This window comes from Syngnathus floridae, chromosome 22, assembly GCF_059516105.1.
Source record: "Syngnathus floridae isolate MCC-2025c chromosome 22, RoL_Sflo_1.0, whole genome shotgun sequence".
NCBI lineage: Eukaryota > Metazoa > Chordata > Actinopteri > Syngnathiformes > Syngnathidae > Syngnathus > Syngnathus floridae.
The window spans coordinates 2589125-2604593 of NC_142434.1; the positions used below are offsets into that span (position 1 = coordinate 2589125).

At 44.2% G+C, this 15469-nt stretch overlaps 1 protein-coding gene across 3 annotated transcripts in view; it reads right to left on the reverse strand.

Annotated features, from left to right (window-relative positions):
* The window catches only part of syn3 (synapsin III), an 83588-nt gene extending 72376 nt beyond the window's left edge, over positions 1–11212 (reverse strand). For all 3 annotated transcript variants that reach the window (XM_088367099.1, XM_088367096.1, XM_088367097.1), the window contains exons 1-5: positions 11040–11212; positions 10529–10655; positions 7852–7922; positions 2076–2160; positions 1917–1958 (exon numbers count right to left, since the gene is read on the reverse strand). The gene's annotated coding sequence lies outside the window, so the exon portion shown is untranslated. The remainder of the gene's footprint in view (positions 1–1916; positions 1959–2075; positions 2161–7851; positions 7923–10528; positions 10656–11039) is intronic.
* Positions 11213–15469: the final 4257 nt, after the last annotated feature.

Here is a 15469-nt window from a genome sequence, read left to right on the forward strand (position 1 = left end):
GGGGGCTGACGATCAGTAAGCAACAAAGACTTGCTTATTGTCAAGATCAGTTGGTTGGTTCAATTGCATGCGACGTGACATACAGTAGTTCATATATGTCATATTTTACAAACAGTTCCAAACCATGTTGCCGTAAAAAAAAAAATGTCAGGGAAAGCCAACTAGAACTTTATTTGGGGAGATTTTAACAACCCGGCGTATGGGCTTGGCGAGGCCACGGAGCGTGCTGCCGAAGATTGCTGTCGGTTTTTAGCGAGACTGCTCCCAACAAAAGTTGTCTCAAGGCCGAAACCCAAAAATGTTCACAAACACTTTTTACAACGCGAAATTGAAGTAAAGAGAAGTAACTAAATAAACAGGAGGCAGCTGTGTGGAAGACAAGCTGAAATCTAACAAAGGGCGCCACCATTTTGTTAGTGCTTCTTATTTTTCCTGCTCCTTAATGACAACGACAACTTTGTAACACGCGCACGCGACAGCGGCCGATTGCTCGTTTTAACCAATTGCCTTCAATTCTAAGCCGGACCAATTAGAGTCCAGGCTCAGTGTTGCTCTTGGGAGTGGGTGCAGCAAAAAGCTTTGACAAACTAAGAAGGCTAAAAATTGCGTGGCATACTGTCCAATTAGTGGGCCTGAAACTGTTGCTCGCAACACACACACACAAAGTAGCGCTATGCTAATGAACACATGAACCTCATTTGCGGACGGCTGCAAGAGCTCCGAAAAGTAAGTGCGACCGAGGCTTTCTGAGCGAGGTCCAGACAACGGCCCCCGGTGGCTAGGTTATCACGGCTATTGTTATTCCCCCTAATTACGTCTTGTATTTGTATTTTTAGGACATAAAAGAACATGGCACTTCTCTTCACCCCGCTAACCTTTTACGGCGGATTGTTAGCAAATGTGATTCGTGCGCCCGACGCAACGCAGAAGCCGCAAACGTCCGGTCGCTGTAACGTATCAATCCGCGAGCGTCACGGGCGCAGTGTGAAAAAGCAAGTAAAGAAATGCCTGCAAGGGAACACCACTAATAATGGAGCTCCAATGTGATAATGAACCTCGGGGAAAAAGGGCCGCTAATTGCAATGATATTCTCAATGTCATGCGTAGCTGGGTGGGGGGGGGGGGGGGGGGTTGTTCATTTCCAAATGATTTCGCAATACTTTGACAGGGAGACCAAAAATAAGGCACAAACAGCTCATGTAAATATTTCACGACGGTCCGCTACTATATCGGCAAATATCCCGGCTCGGAAATCAATGGCGATTTCCAATTGGCGAGACGTTTCACTTTATGTGCGCTGCGCATTGACTACAACTTTCAAATCTGTTTACCTTGGGAGAGGCCCCGATAACATAAATCTGAATCCATTGCATCGATCGCAGCCTTCATGCTAACGTCCGCAGAGGACTGGCCGCCAAAGCTAAAAAAGTATCATGACCTCATAGCCACTCAATTACGCAGCGGCCTAATTGATTCGCGGAAGTAATCACGGCAGAAGTTGATGTTTTAAGAAATGGTCTGGCGGGACATTGATTTGGACTTTGATTCTAGCACATGTAGGGGGAAAGTAAAAGGACTCGTCAAAATATTGGTCGTACTTAACAAAATGATATAAAATGTACCCTGACTACAAATTTGAAAGCACAGTTGGGACAAGACAACATTGGTTATAGCATCACGGAATCAAGTCGGGCTGACCTAATCGAATAGGCCCAGTGCCCAAATCTAATTTCAAAACTTGAATCAATGTGATTATTTTGGTTCCGCTTTTACTTTGCCCTATCGTTAAATGAAATCTCAAAGTAATCATAATAAGAGGCATGTGGGATGAAGCAATTTTGTTTTTTGACATTAACTTCCATTCTGGTGGGATACTAAAACAGAGGTCGTGGACTCAAATCTAAAATATGACTCACCGGGATGATCAAACTTGCATCTTAGGTCAAATGAAGGCGGGCCTGAAAACAAACAAAAACGAAAAATGAAGAGAAAGCAAACGAGAGCCGACGGTAAAATGGAATTTAGACGGTGGAAATGACGTCGGGCGTCTCGGGAGCACCGTCGTGTCCCCTCACCTGATTTCTCTTTCTCCTTGTTTACGGCTCGGCCCGCGTGGACCTGTCTCATTACGTCCATCTCAAAGAGTCGCTCAGCCGAGATCTGGAAGGAGGAGGGAGAGGGGGCAGTGGGTTATCCAAGGACAGGTAAGGAAAGACGATTAGAAAGAAATGGATATAGTTCGGCCATAGTGTAAATCCTTCCCGACGAGAGACAAGACATTGTGCGGAAATCACCGGCGGCATGTAAATTGGTCCGAAGCGGGAAACGTGTCGGGCGAGGGGAAGGGCAGGGTGAACTTCGGCTTTAAATCAACACTGTTGTTACAGCGCGCTGCCGAAAGTCGACGCCGCTTTGAACTTCATTTGTTCGGCCCGGCTCCGGTTGAGTTCAAAGAGCCCGGCCGGCGTGGGCAGGCAGTCGGAGATGTGCCTGCATAAAGGTTCAAAACGGAGAAGCCCGTGCCCTTCGTAGCGGTGGCCCCCCGAGGGGGAACTACGCGGCGTGTCTTGCAGACTCTTGCAAAATGCACAGCTAATCCAGTCAACGGGAAAAAGCACAACAGAACCCCCTAGAGCTTGACCGCCGCGCTAGACAAGAGAAAGTCGTTCTCCCTCGAGGCCGACCCTGAAAAAAAACGTCAGTTTGACTTCTGTTAGGGAATCATCCGAAAGAGCTGACTTTAAATGGATTCGACTTCTTACTCCGGGGTCAAGTTGTGGTATTCATCTGAACTTTATAGCCAAGGCTAAGATTAGGGTATATTCAAGCAAATGGACATTGCTAGCTAGCTAGCGGAGTTTTGGGTTAGGGTTAGGGTTCTCGCGGAACATCTTCGGGTGCACACGATTTGACCTTTATCAACGAGCGAGTGTTTATCAACACGCAACACGCGGACGACGTCGAACATCCCGCCGAGACGAGTTATCTCCCTCAAAAGTAAAACGACCGCCGCGGCTTGATCGTGTCATTAGACGCCACTCGATTCGTCCCGGGCGCCGCGTGACTCCATGCGTCATGTTGGCATTGTTTTTCGACGGCGCCGCGCATCACCTGCCGTCCGCGGGCCCACGGATCATCGATCTGTCTTCCGGGCTCCTCGGAGGCCTTCGCTCAGCGCCGACACGCCGCCGATTAGCTCGTCACTCTCCGCGTTTCTGGAGCAGAACTAATCGGAGACTCGCCCGACTGCTATCCGCGCGTGGCTCGTCTTATCAATGCATGCAGGAGGCCGAAATTTTCAGACTATCCATCATGAATTTCACGTGGCAGATCATCCGTTTTGTAATTGATCGTGGAAATTGAGTCATTAACATTTTTTGGATTTGTAAAATTTTGTTTCGCGGCAAGTTGAGAAGAATGGCAAACCTCGAATGATGTTTTGTGTATCTTATTGGCAAGCTGCTTCATCATCCTCACCCAACGGACACACAGAAGGGCCACAAGACTTACAGACCGTGGAAACCGAAGAGCATATGGAGAAAATGTGAAGCAACAACACAGCCCTTTGCCTCGTGGAAGCGCTTATGTTATTTTTATTGTAGTGGCTGCCCTTTATGAGTCACACTGACACGGAGGCAACCTGGGATGCAAAAAGCCTCTGCATAGACAAATTAAAAATGCAACTCCTCGCCAGCCTGGCTCCTAATGCACTTTACTCCTTGAAAATATTTCCCGTTAGAATTAATTCATATACGGCTGTATGAAATATTAACTTAATTTAAATATTTTACGACAAATAATGAGCGCTCTTGACCTCTGTATTTAAATTTAATCAGCACATGCAGAATTGATTCGCTGTATTGTTCCCTTGTCCGTCTTGGTGAGTCGAGTGGTCATTTTAATTGGAGAGTGATGAAGACTGGACGGACATAATTGAGGTAAGTGGTCTTAAAAGTCCACCGGGGCTGAATCTATGGTGTTCAAAGTGAGGCCTGGTGGCCATTTGTGGCACATATTCATGGAATACATCAAGAAAAAAAATTAAATATATTTATCTATATTATATCTATAAGTTGAGAGAACAGGTGTCTATTTTTTTTTTGTCAACTACTTCGTTGGTTTGGTTTTGGCATTTTTCTTGCACGTCGGCCATTTCACGACGCGTTTCATCATATTTGGATTGTTGCGAAACAAACAGTACCTTTGTGATGAGGTAAATAAGGCCGAGCGTGAAGCGTCTGACAGCCCCATCACGCAGTGAGGCATTAGCGTGCGCGCTTGAAGGTCGACCGCATCGCCGAGCGCCGTCTCCGCCGTCCTATTTGTCGACATTATTTGTCTCGGCTCAGAAATGGGCTGCAGGTAAAAAAGTCATTTGGCTGCTTGTCATCCTCAGTCACCTTCCTCCCAGCTGATATGGAGGCGGGCTTGTGACATGCGGCCACAGGTGAAGCGAGCGCTTATCATCACCGGCGAACCGCGTTCAACCCACACGCTTCATGCCGCGGCCGTGCGATAGAAAAACGGGCAATATAAAGCCAGCTAATACGAAAAAAAAAATGCTGATTTTCCTTCCGCCCTCATTGTGACAGGTGCATCCTAACGTAGACAAAGCAGCGGGTAATTCTCGATACCGAGAAGCAACGAGGAATGACAAAGAGGTGACTAATGAAAACGACACAAATCGGGTCAAATACCCAAGTGAGCATCAAAAAATGAAGTCCCGTGAAGAAGGTGACCAAAATGTTTGCCGTTCAGATGAGAAGCCAAAGCAAATATATGCTATGCTAATTCTTCATCTTGCTCTTTGGTGCAAGTTGTCTTGCAGTGAGATGATTAATGCGACATCTCCAGCTTGGCCGTCTTGAGTCCAAATAAGCTGCATTAGGCAAACAAAGCTTAAGTCAGCACTATACGCAACTTTTGGAAGAAAAAAACATCTTGCACAAAATGAGGTAATCCATCACAATAAAGAAAAAAAATTGTTTGTTTGGATTCCTCATCCATGGTGGGGATGTTGGTTTGAAGTAATGAAAGTGTGGTGTTTGTCACAAAGTTATTTGGAAATATACATAATACTTTCCGCAAACTGCTCGGAATAAATGTAAACGAGACAAAGGGAAGTCATTTCTGTTCCGATCAATTTGATTCGACTGTTCCCGTGTTTGGTGAGGAAGCTGCGATTAAAGGGTGTGATTACAGATGGTTTAGAACATTAAATATAATTTTTCCGCCCTTATAAAATACATCTTACTGTTTGATGCTTCTGAGAACTAATAAGACGAAGGGGCGGAAAAAAAATAAGCACAACAATTTAAGCGTCTCCGTAAACATTGTTAGAGCAATTTTCGCGCGATGAGAAAGAATAGCAAAGGAGTGCAAAACAACTCAGTCTGGATCAATAATGAGACCTAATCAAAGTTTGAATGTCAAATTTGTAATTACTGTATTATGTTTGCCACTTCCCTTCTTGGAAAGAAATAATAACGCTAGTGGTGCCCTATTAAATCCAATATTTGACTTGGCGCTGGCACAAAGAACGCCGAGAACAACAAATTAGAAAAAGGCCAAATATGACGGTGAATATTCAACTGTGAAAGAATATTAAAACAGCTTTGTCTTTTTCTCCTAATCAATGATATATGGTATTATGAAACCTACGTACGAGATTTTGAAAAATCAAAAAAAATTCCATCAATATTGCGATGGTGATTTAAAATACGATTAATCGGGATTACAAGAATCCGATTTGAATAATTGGAATTGGATGGCATTGCTCGATGCCTTTGGAAAATCCCTCTGCCCGATGACATTTTTAGTCATTCGCTTCTTCCTCGGCTCCTTGGGGTGTCTTCAGGTATAGCCGATAGATTTTACCGAGAGATATTGACCGAGAGGTTATTGATCCCTGCTCATTCTTCCCCTTGCAATCTGTCCAAGCTACATTTTGCCTAATCACTTTTTTTGCTGAAATGGTTTCCAGACAAGGCCCGGTGCGAATAAAATGCTATTTTTCGCCGACACGGCGGTCAGCCATGCGAGGGGAAGAGAAAGCACAGGGGGGAGATTATGTAACTGACTGATGACGCTGGGCAGGGAGGGAGGGGGGGGGGGGGCGACATTTATAAAGCACAAGTGTGAATATCATCTTAATAACAAATCTCCACGAGTTCAGGCCGACACCGTTCCGCCTGTCCCAAACTCATTTCCATCTCAATCGGCGTGACCTCGGGCCTCGGGATTTCTAATCCGTGGCTTCGGAATGCAAAAATAGTCGTGTGGGGGGGGGGGACTACGAGTTTGTTTGGTCTTAGAGGGAGGAGGTCCAGACTTGGACGCAAGCGGCTTTTTGAAAGACAATTTTAGAAGACTCTCGGTGCAGGTCAGGCGTGACGCACCGTACGCTACACTTCCGCGCTGTTCACGTGACAACCTCCGACCTCAAGAGGTCAGCCATGCGGGAATCCCGGCCTGTCAGATCGGGCAAGCGCTCAGGCGTGGTGCACAAAGCAGCAGGGGAGGAAAAGAGCAGCACGCGTTCAAACTCAAAAAGCTCCCGAAAGCATCTCCGTTATTTCCAATCCTGCTGTTTGGGCCGATGCCAAGGCTTCTCCACCTCCTGGCAGCTGTTTCGGGATTTGACTGGGGTTAAAGCGATACTCTCCGCGGCTGGCTTGGCGAGGCGAGGGGGCCCCAACTGGCGGGAAGCAGCCAGAGTTTCAGGGGATGCAATTAATCTTGCTCAAAAAAAAAAGAAAAAGCCTTTTAGGTGTGATTAGAAACGAGACGTTCCCCCGGGAGGCGGAGGAGGGCGGATCATTTGTCTCACGAATAGTGATGCCATATTGATCAGGATGCAGATCATATAGCACAGATGAAATATTTTTCTGGGTTGAAAAATAATTAAGAACGATAGACGTAACTGATTAACCTGCTAATTACATGGAAAAAAAAAAAACAGTAACTTGTTTTGGGGTCCTTTAACTCTATTTTTATGACTTGGTGTCTATATTATATTTTTGTTCCTCGTACATCGGGCTTTTTGAGACATTTTAAATGACATTGAACCAAAGTATTAATTTGTGAACATGGCTAAATATGTAACTAATTTGATACAATATTATTATGGAACCTTCATGTACCGGAGGAAAAAAAAAGACAGACGCATTTACCCAAGCGGTGCGCTAATTTCCGCCTCGCGCCGCGCTAATATCGTGTTCTCCTTTCGCCAAATAGCATCGCTGTTGCTTGAGCAGCAGCCCAATGCCCCTACAGGGATCGATACACTTTTATAGCATCTGATGTTGTGTTTGGATAATTGATTCAACAGCGAACGCGCGGCAGAACTGGCGGGCGGAAGGAGGCTCGGGTTGCGCTCGGCTTTATCTCTTGCAATCCGGCGGCTTCCTCCCGCGATAAAAAAAAAGAGCTTGATCCTCGCCGAGCCGAAGCCCGCGTGTCGACTCGCATGAAGCCGTGCCATCAGCCTTCGGCTTTTAGCGCCGTGGCGAGCGACGTCTCTATGACTTGCAAATGAAGATATAGGCGCGGGAGAAACGAGCGAGCGGGGGATCTGAAGATGGCCGTCTCAGCCATGAAAAGGACATTTTGTATCATTAGCTCTGCTGAGCGTTCAGAACGCCTTTGAGGTGGACCAAAGAGGAGATTTGCATGCAAAAGCACTCGAGAGCCCCTCACCCTTTCACAGGAAGCTAAAGATTCATCATTTAACTGTCAATCTCCTCGCTTACTATATTTACATGACATATCAGGCCTCCCGGTGACTTTATGAGATGAGATTTCATGTTTACATTTTTTTTTTAACAACAACAAGAGACGTGAGGCAAATACCTTTGCTTAGTCAAACATCGGGGAGTCATTTAGCAATTCCATCCGGTCCAATCCGACTCCACGGGGGGGACCTAGACAGGGAAAGAAAATCTTGCTTGAGCTTAATATCAGACTTAAATACATATGTGCTTGCAAATGTAGCTCAAATGTTCCAACGCACCCACACACAAGTGCAGTCCACGTTGAAAAGCCGAAGTAATCGAGAGCCAGATTAGTTTGCGTTATTTTTGTCATCTGATTGAGGAATTACCGACGTATATTTAACCGTCCTACATATGAACGTGTCAAATTAATTACGACATATATGCTTTGAAGGGACACAAACAATTCGCCGCGCGAGCTGGAATACGGCCGCAATCGATCCGTCACCATCCAAGGCGAGAATGCGGGCGTAAACAGCGTGTACGCATCATGAGACGGCGTCTTCCAAACAGCAGAAGCTGCAAGACGTGCGGCTGAAGCCGGATTCCTAATTATTCCCTCCCAAGAAAGCACTCTGTCAACACGCCGCGCTCACAGCTGGGAAGCGCGAGCAAACATTTCACCGAGCGATGGAGGGGAAGACTCGCGCCCGCTTAATGGCGGCGAGGGGAGGAGAGCGAGACCTGCTGTGAAAAGAAAAAAAAAAAAGTTGAGAAGGTAGCTTGAAGAGCGTTCGGAGCGACGTAGAAAAATGTACTAACACTAATTAGCACAGAAATTCAATTACTTGCCGATTTAATCGATTCATTTTCACATCTCTAAATATTATTTTTAATCTGAGCCTACTTTTTCTCCAGCCCTTTAAAATATCCGATCAGTACGCGGGGAGCAGCCAGGTGCATCACTTTCCACTCCACGCGATCCGGAGATCAATGGGGCCGGGCCAGACAAGGCAAACGGCGGCCGGGCCCAGCCGGAGTGGCCCGCCGTTGAAAGGAGACCCCGATCCCGATAAACGTATTCCTGTCAACATCGCGCCGATGCCTTTTAAATTCAGGCCCGAGAGGATACGTGGCGAGAAGTCAAACTCCGTTCGTCTGCGCTGGGAAGGAGACGTGACAGAGGCCTAATGCGGGTCAGGGACAGTTCTGCTCTGTCTGGCGGCGACCAATCACGAAGGACGCAGACAAGCTGTGAGATGGCTTTTTTTTTCCCTTCCCAATTTTTTTTTTATTCCCGCATGGGTGATTAAACCCCAAATAGCCTCTGAAGCTCAATTACTTGCACACACAGGTCACGACATCACCAATTTGATGAAACAGAATTTGCGGTTAGTTTATTTTGCTACAAATGTAAAACCGACGCAAACTACAAGCGCTATACTCAACTGAATGGTTTCTGTAACAGCTTCCACCGATTTATTTGCTTCGTTTCGAAACCCACATGTGACTCCGGACCATAAAAAAAGTGCTCGTTTTTTTTTTTTCCCCGACAACACAGCTGTCATGTTATTTTTCAGACTGCTAATTATTCGCCAAGTACAATCGCCGTCTCCTGAGGCGCTCTGTTTTGCAAAGTTGGAATGACGGAGTCCCAAATTGCCTAATTAGTTCAAAATAGGAGCCGGTAACTCAGGCAACTAAAAGTTTCAAAAGCCAGTTTTAAAAAAAAAAAAAAAAAGAAATATCTTCCTTGTACAGAATCCCCCCCACACACACACATAAAAAATCCAGGTTAGAGGAATAAAGGTTAAGATATCGTGTCTATTTTTTGACAATTATTTTACAATCCATTTTTCTTTATGTACAATTCAAACACATAGAGCATCTATTACTGCGACTAAAGTGTGGGCTGTGTAGTCACGTCAAACAAATGGGATCAAAACGCACGGCCCACACATTTGCGATCCGAGCGCGCTCGCTTCAGCTCGCCAAAGTCGGGTCGACTCCTCGCGAGGATCAAATTGGTGAACGTTATTTCCGCTTTCAGATCTAAGACTATATTGAAATCAACAATGACAACAAGCTGTGTTTTGGCGATATCCTGTCCGACTGCTGACTCATCAATAAAGTCTCCGGCCGCATCATTCTTTTGTTTCACTGAATCCTTCCATGGGACCTTCACATGGCCAGCAAAGGCAATCGTTAAGAGGCTGTTTTTATTTTTTTTCCTCCTCCGCTGGGCCGCCATTAAGGTCTAATATATCAGCGGTGCAGTCAATTGTACTTGACAGGCAGCTTCTTGAACTTGAACTCGGCCGTCTGGTGACAGATAACACGGGCCTGTTTGTTCAATTTCCTCCCCCGAAATGGTATCGCTCCAGAGTGAGTTATTATAAATCACTACGGATGCGTTCATCATGTAACTTGTCAGGGCGGCGGCAATGTGTGTGTGTATGTGTGTGAAACGGACAGTACAGAGGGCGGAAACAAGAGGACAAACAGGACCGACGATAACTTTAGCAAGAGATTCCCTTTTTCATTGGTTCAATATGGAAGGTGGTGGTTTGTTTACATTGTCCAAGTCACTTTTACAGCATTCCATCACACTTATTAAAAGGTCCATGAGCTTTAACTTGGCAGTCATGAAGAGGTAATGTTCTACCTGCCTCGTGGAGAGCGCTCATTTTTAGCAGCACTACAGGGAACGACCACATCCCTTGACTATCATATTATATATGAGGAGAAGATTTTACAAATAAAGTAACTCAACCTAGTTTGGCTGTTAAGTGATCAAGTTGCCGTGTGAGTGCTACCTGTCCATCACCGCAGGTCTGGAGTGAGCGGGATGACGATTCGTCCTGACATTGTAAGTGGTTCGATCCGATTACAGTCATTAAGGGAGAGTTTGTCTGGCCACACCAAAGTCTGGCTTTTGTTACCCTAAATGAAAGAAAGAAAAAAAAGTCTGTGACCTTGACAGAGTCCATATGAAAACTGACAATGCTTTAACACATTTTAGAGACATCATTATCATTTTATTGAAATAACATAAAAACAACAATAAAACATAAGCACACAGGCCGCCATTTTATGTACAGTGGCCTCAAGGAGTAATGCACACAGGCCGCCATTTTATGTACAGTGGCCTCAAGGAGTAATGCACCATGTCAATTTATGCACATAAACCCAATTTACACACTGTATTTCAAAATACTGGTGAAAGTGTAATCCATACCTACTCATTTATAATACAATACAATTTTTATTTATATTGCTTATTTTACCACAGCTAGCAATGGGACGAAATTACGTGGTAGGTCTTACCTTCGACGACAGCGTCCTGTCAAGGCAATTCTCCCTTGGAGTTTATCTCGGCGACGTTTTGGAGGACATTTTCCTGAAAAGAAAAAAGTTGAACTTATTTTGTTTTGGACTAGCTGTAATTTACTTTTTTGGTGTTTTGTGTTTTTACTTTTGACGTTCGAACGAGCTCAAGATCGTTAATTATATAGCCATCACCTGTTCGCTACTGCGGTTGAACCAATCAGCTGTCGGGCTACACGGCCAATCAGTTCGTCGCCTGTAAAGTGGCTATACAATCGCTATAAAATAATAAATATACAGATAATTACAACAAAACACAAGTTTTCAGTTGGTATAAATACTGACAAATATATTTTAAATCTCTTGGCTTCCACGCTTCTGACGGTGACGTCACTGATTTATTTATTTATTTATTTATTTATTTATTTATTTATTTATTTATTTATTTATTTATTTATTTATTTATTTATTTATTTATTTATTTATTTATTTATTTATTTGACCAATCATCTCTTGGTTCCGGCTCTGTCGTGTCTCGGCAAATTATTATTATTATTATTATTATTATTGCTCAATTGGGTAAAAACGTTCACTTTTTAGAATAGATCAAATATATAAATCAAAAGATTAAAAAAAAAATGAATTGTCTATTGGTAATGTCTCAGCCAATCAGCTCTTCAACCTGCCCCTCAATGCAATTGAATTGTGAACTCAATACCTCTCAAGAATATTAAATATATAAGCACCTTTATTGTAAGCTTTTAAAACATCTGTTTTGTGTCTTATCATTTATTTAAAAAAAAAAAACATTTAGAAATATTTGCTATCTTTTGGGGTCTACACCTCTACATTCACTGAACAGCCATCAATCATTTTTCAGGTTCATAAGATCCCCGCTCTCCAAAAAACAGCATGCACAGCATGCTAGGAAAACAAACTTCTTTTTTTCAAATGGAACATTAGACGTAATCTGATGAAGGGTAAAACGATCTGAACGAGACAGAAATGTTGGCAGTAAACAACAACGTTGGTGTAAGCGTGAATAAGTCTCAGACATGATTTATTGCACAGTTGCACATTTGGCATTTTTCTTTTTTTTTTTTTTTAACCAAGGAACAAAGCAGTTATACTTAAATTATTCACGAGCTATAATAAGAGAGGTTGAGGTGCGGATGAGAAGAATCTATTGCTCAAAGGGAATTTTTCAACTGGATGGGAAATGTCAGTTAAAGCATAAGGAAAGTAGAATTCCACCTTGAAATATTTTGTGGACTAGTGAGTCCTTTGCCTCGGCTCGCTTCGGGGATCCTGTTTGTAGTGCAATGTTTTTCTAGCTGCTGGACATGTCTCATTCCACCATAGCAACAACAAATAAAAGAATATGCTGTGTTGGGAGGGGGGAGAAGGCCTTCAAACGTTGAATGTCTCCTTCGTCTGCCTGCATTTCTCCTTTTTTGGAGTTTGCACCTTGTCTGCGGGCGGCGGCGATAATTAGACTCCCTGCAAGCGCCTCTGGTCACACTGAATGCAATCAACGGGTTCACACCCGTAAATCACTATGTCGGGAGGTTTAACACCTGATATTATAACAAAAATCTTGTAAGAATATAGCAACAGAATTAGAAACGTGTCAGATGTTAATCATCCGCTTGTTCCCCATGCTTTTAAATTGCAACTTAATTTCAAACAGAGGCGGCGCTACCGTGAGGCAAACACAGGCTACCCCCCGACCCCCCCTCCCATAATGTCCTACCTTTACCTCAATGACTTCCTGGTGCAACCTGATACTCGCCCTTGCGGCCTTTGGGCGCCGCCCAAGGGGGATGGCGCTCAGTCGGCATGTGTTTCAGAGTACAGTTGACGGCGCCACGGCGCTACGTTGCTCTAAAAGCTTTTTTTGCCCCAAGATGCTGTTGCATGCTGCTCTCACAGCGGAGAAATGCGGCGCTAACATGCTGGAATTAAAAAAAAAAAAACTCGGAAAGAGGTTCCAAGACATGGAAAGCTATAAGCGCTGTGGTCCAAAGGTCATCCAGTTTTTTAGATTTAAGCTTCGCACAATCCGACCCCACTCCCCAATAAACCGCAAAGTTGGGATGAATTAAATAAAAAAATTATCATATAAATCAATTAGCCTCAGTGGGTTGTTATTGTGCATTTTAAATTAAAAATGTTTACATAATAACTTCAAGCAATTTTATAGACCTTGCATTGCTCACTTCACTCAAGTTAAATACAACTGAACTGTACTTGAAATGATTCTACCACTAGGGGGAGACATTCAGAATCACAAGAGCAGAATTCCAGTACTTTAAAATGTGTGGTTTGTGATACAGAAAGAAGGGGGGAGGTATATATTAGTAGCAAGCACAGTCTGAGTGAGTGCCCATCCCGGTGACCTTTTGACCCCACGTCACAGCATGAAAGATGCAGCCTGCTGCTGGATGAAATCTGCGTAACCTCCGTTCACAGACAGGACACGTCTGCCAGTACGGCCGCCTGCAGCGGGATAGGTCAGAGGAGGTTCTTGATCAGAGGCGCTGCCTCTTCTTTTTATATTTTTTTAAGCCCAAAAAAACCTCATGCTGAATTCATTGCAAGCGCACAGTCAAGAGTCAGCGTACGCTGATGCGAGGTGACGTTAAGTGAAAATCTGGAGGTTTGAAGGTGGGAAGAAGTGGCGGGAAACACGCAGGGCATGCTGAGCCTCGAGTGAACTCGGACGCCGTTTCAGACCAACGTTTCAATTAGGAGCTAGAAAACCTCCCACAACAATAATATTTTCATTTTGGCATCAAAGTAAAAATGTATTGCTTCAGGTGAGAGGATATAAAAATAAGCTAGGGAGCCTACAAACATTTAAAACCATAAAATTGTATTAGTTACATAACGACAAACCTTAAGATACTCCAAAATAAATTATTTGTAATTATTTAGCCTCCAGCTCACAATTTCTAACCTGGATCCTCCCTGTTTTGGAAAAGATGAGCCTTTCAACTTTTTTCTTCTTCCTAATTACCTCAATGGAACTTCCTGGCTTATGGAGCATGTCAGTCCCTATAAATAGCATCCCAGCGGTGTTAGCGGCGGGGGAAAACCGAGCTAAGAGTGCCCTCTATGTGCAGTGTGAAGCCTTGTGCTGGAAAATATCCTGTAAAATAAACAAATGAAAAAACAACCCTCCAATTAACACGCAGAGGTCAGCAAGTTGCATGAACGACTTTGCGCTAAGTCTCCAGAAGGCCTCGCCGTCAAAGCCGCAGAGCCAATCTGCGCCTTCTAACTCGAGCTCAGATGCTTGACAAGATTTTTTTTTTTTTCTCCTCCCTCGGCTAATAATTCCCCTCCAATTCCGGGATGAGGGTACAAACGGCAGTCACGCTCGCGCGGGCCAAATGAGAAGCGCTCCGTTTGAAGTCCTGTTCAGTTAATAAGTCCATTACGGAGTATAAAAAAAAAAGCTGTTAGATGAAAAATATGCAGTTAAAGAAAAAAAGAATCCCCGAAGGTTTGCCGTACGTTGCCAGTCTATCACCTGCACGGAAGTAATTAAGAGTCCAAATGGGATGATGTTGTGTACATCTCTGATTTGCATGTAATCATGTCTGAAAATGAGATTAAGCGGGCTCATTAGATTATCCATGTCGTCGGTAGGCAGGACAATAGCAAAGAGGGAAATAAAATATTGTTTACTCACCGTCTTATTTAGCCGCACGAGTGAGGTGAAGAATTTTGCATCGGTCGGACTTGTTGCACCTTTTCTGACAATTGACATTTGGAGAGTCGATAGAAGAACAAAACCCGTCTCCAACCTGGCCACGGAGCTCAGCAGACAGATGTGCTGATGTGCCATCTATAGCCTCGGGCCTTTTGCTGACTTCTAAAGGCTTCCGCTGTCATGAGCGGCTCGCTTGGGAGCGCATGACACAAAAGTTAAATGAAGGTTAAATGGAGGCACTTCAAAGTGGACCATCTTCGCTGAAGAAGAAGAAAAAAATATAACGGCGGAAAGGTTAATGCGTGTCTTGTTGAGACACGGTAGCAGCTTGTAGCTTTTGGGCATAACAGTCCGAGGTCCACTTTGGGTCAGAACACCTCGAGGCTGCCCGTTTATTGGCTTTGTGCGCACGCTTTTCCGGGTGCGGGACGATAACGGCGATGTGCGGCCATGCTTAGTCGGCAGTTTTCTTCTCTCCATGACATGGGCATGCCGGTTTTCCACTCGCTTGGAAAGATTCACTTCTTCCCGTCTTTAATGAGATTTGCCTCGAGAGAAGATGTTCGATGAAAACAAAGGAATCAGCTGGTTTGCATTGACGGGCCAACTAGAACATGAATAAAATAAACAGTGGAGGGGAAAAAAAAAAGTCTACACACCCCTATGGACAGTTTTTCAAAATAAAAGATCATGAATAATTTTAATTGTTCAA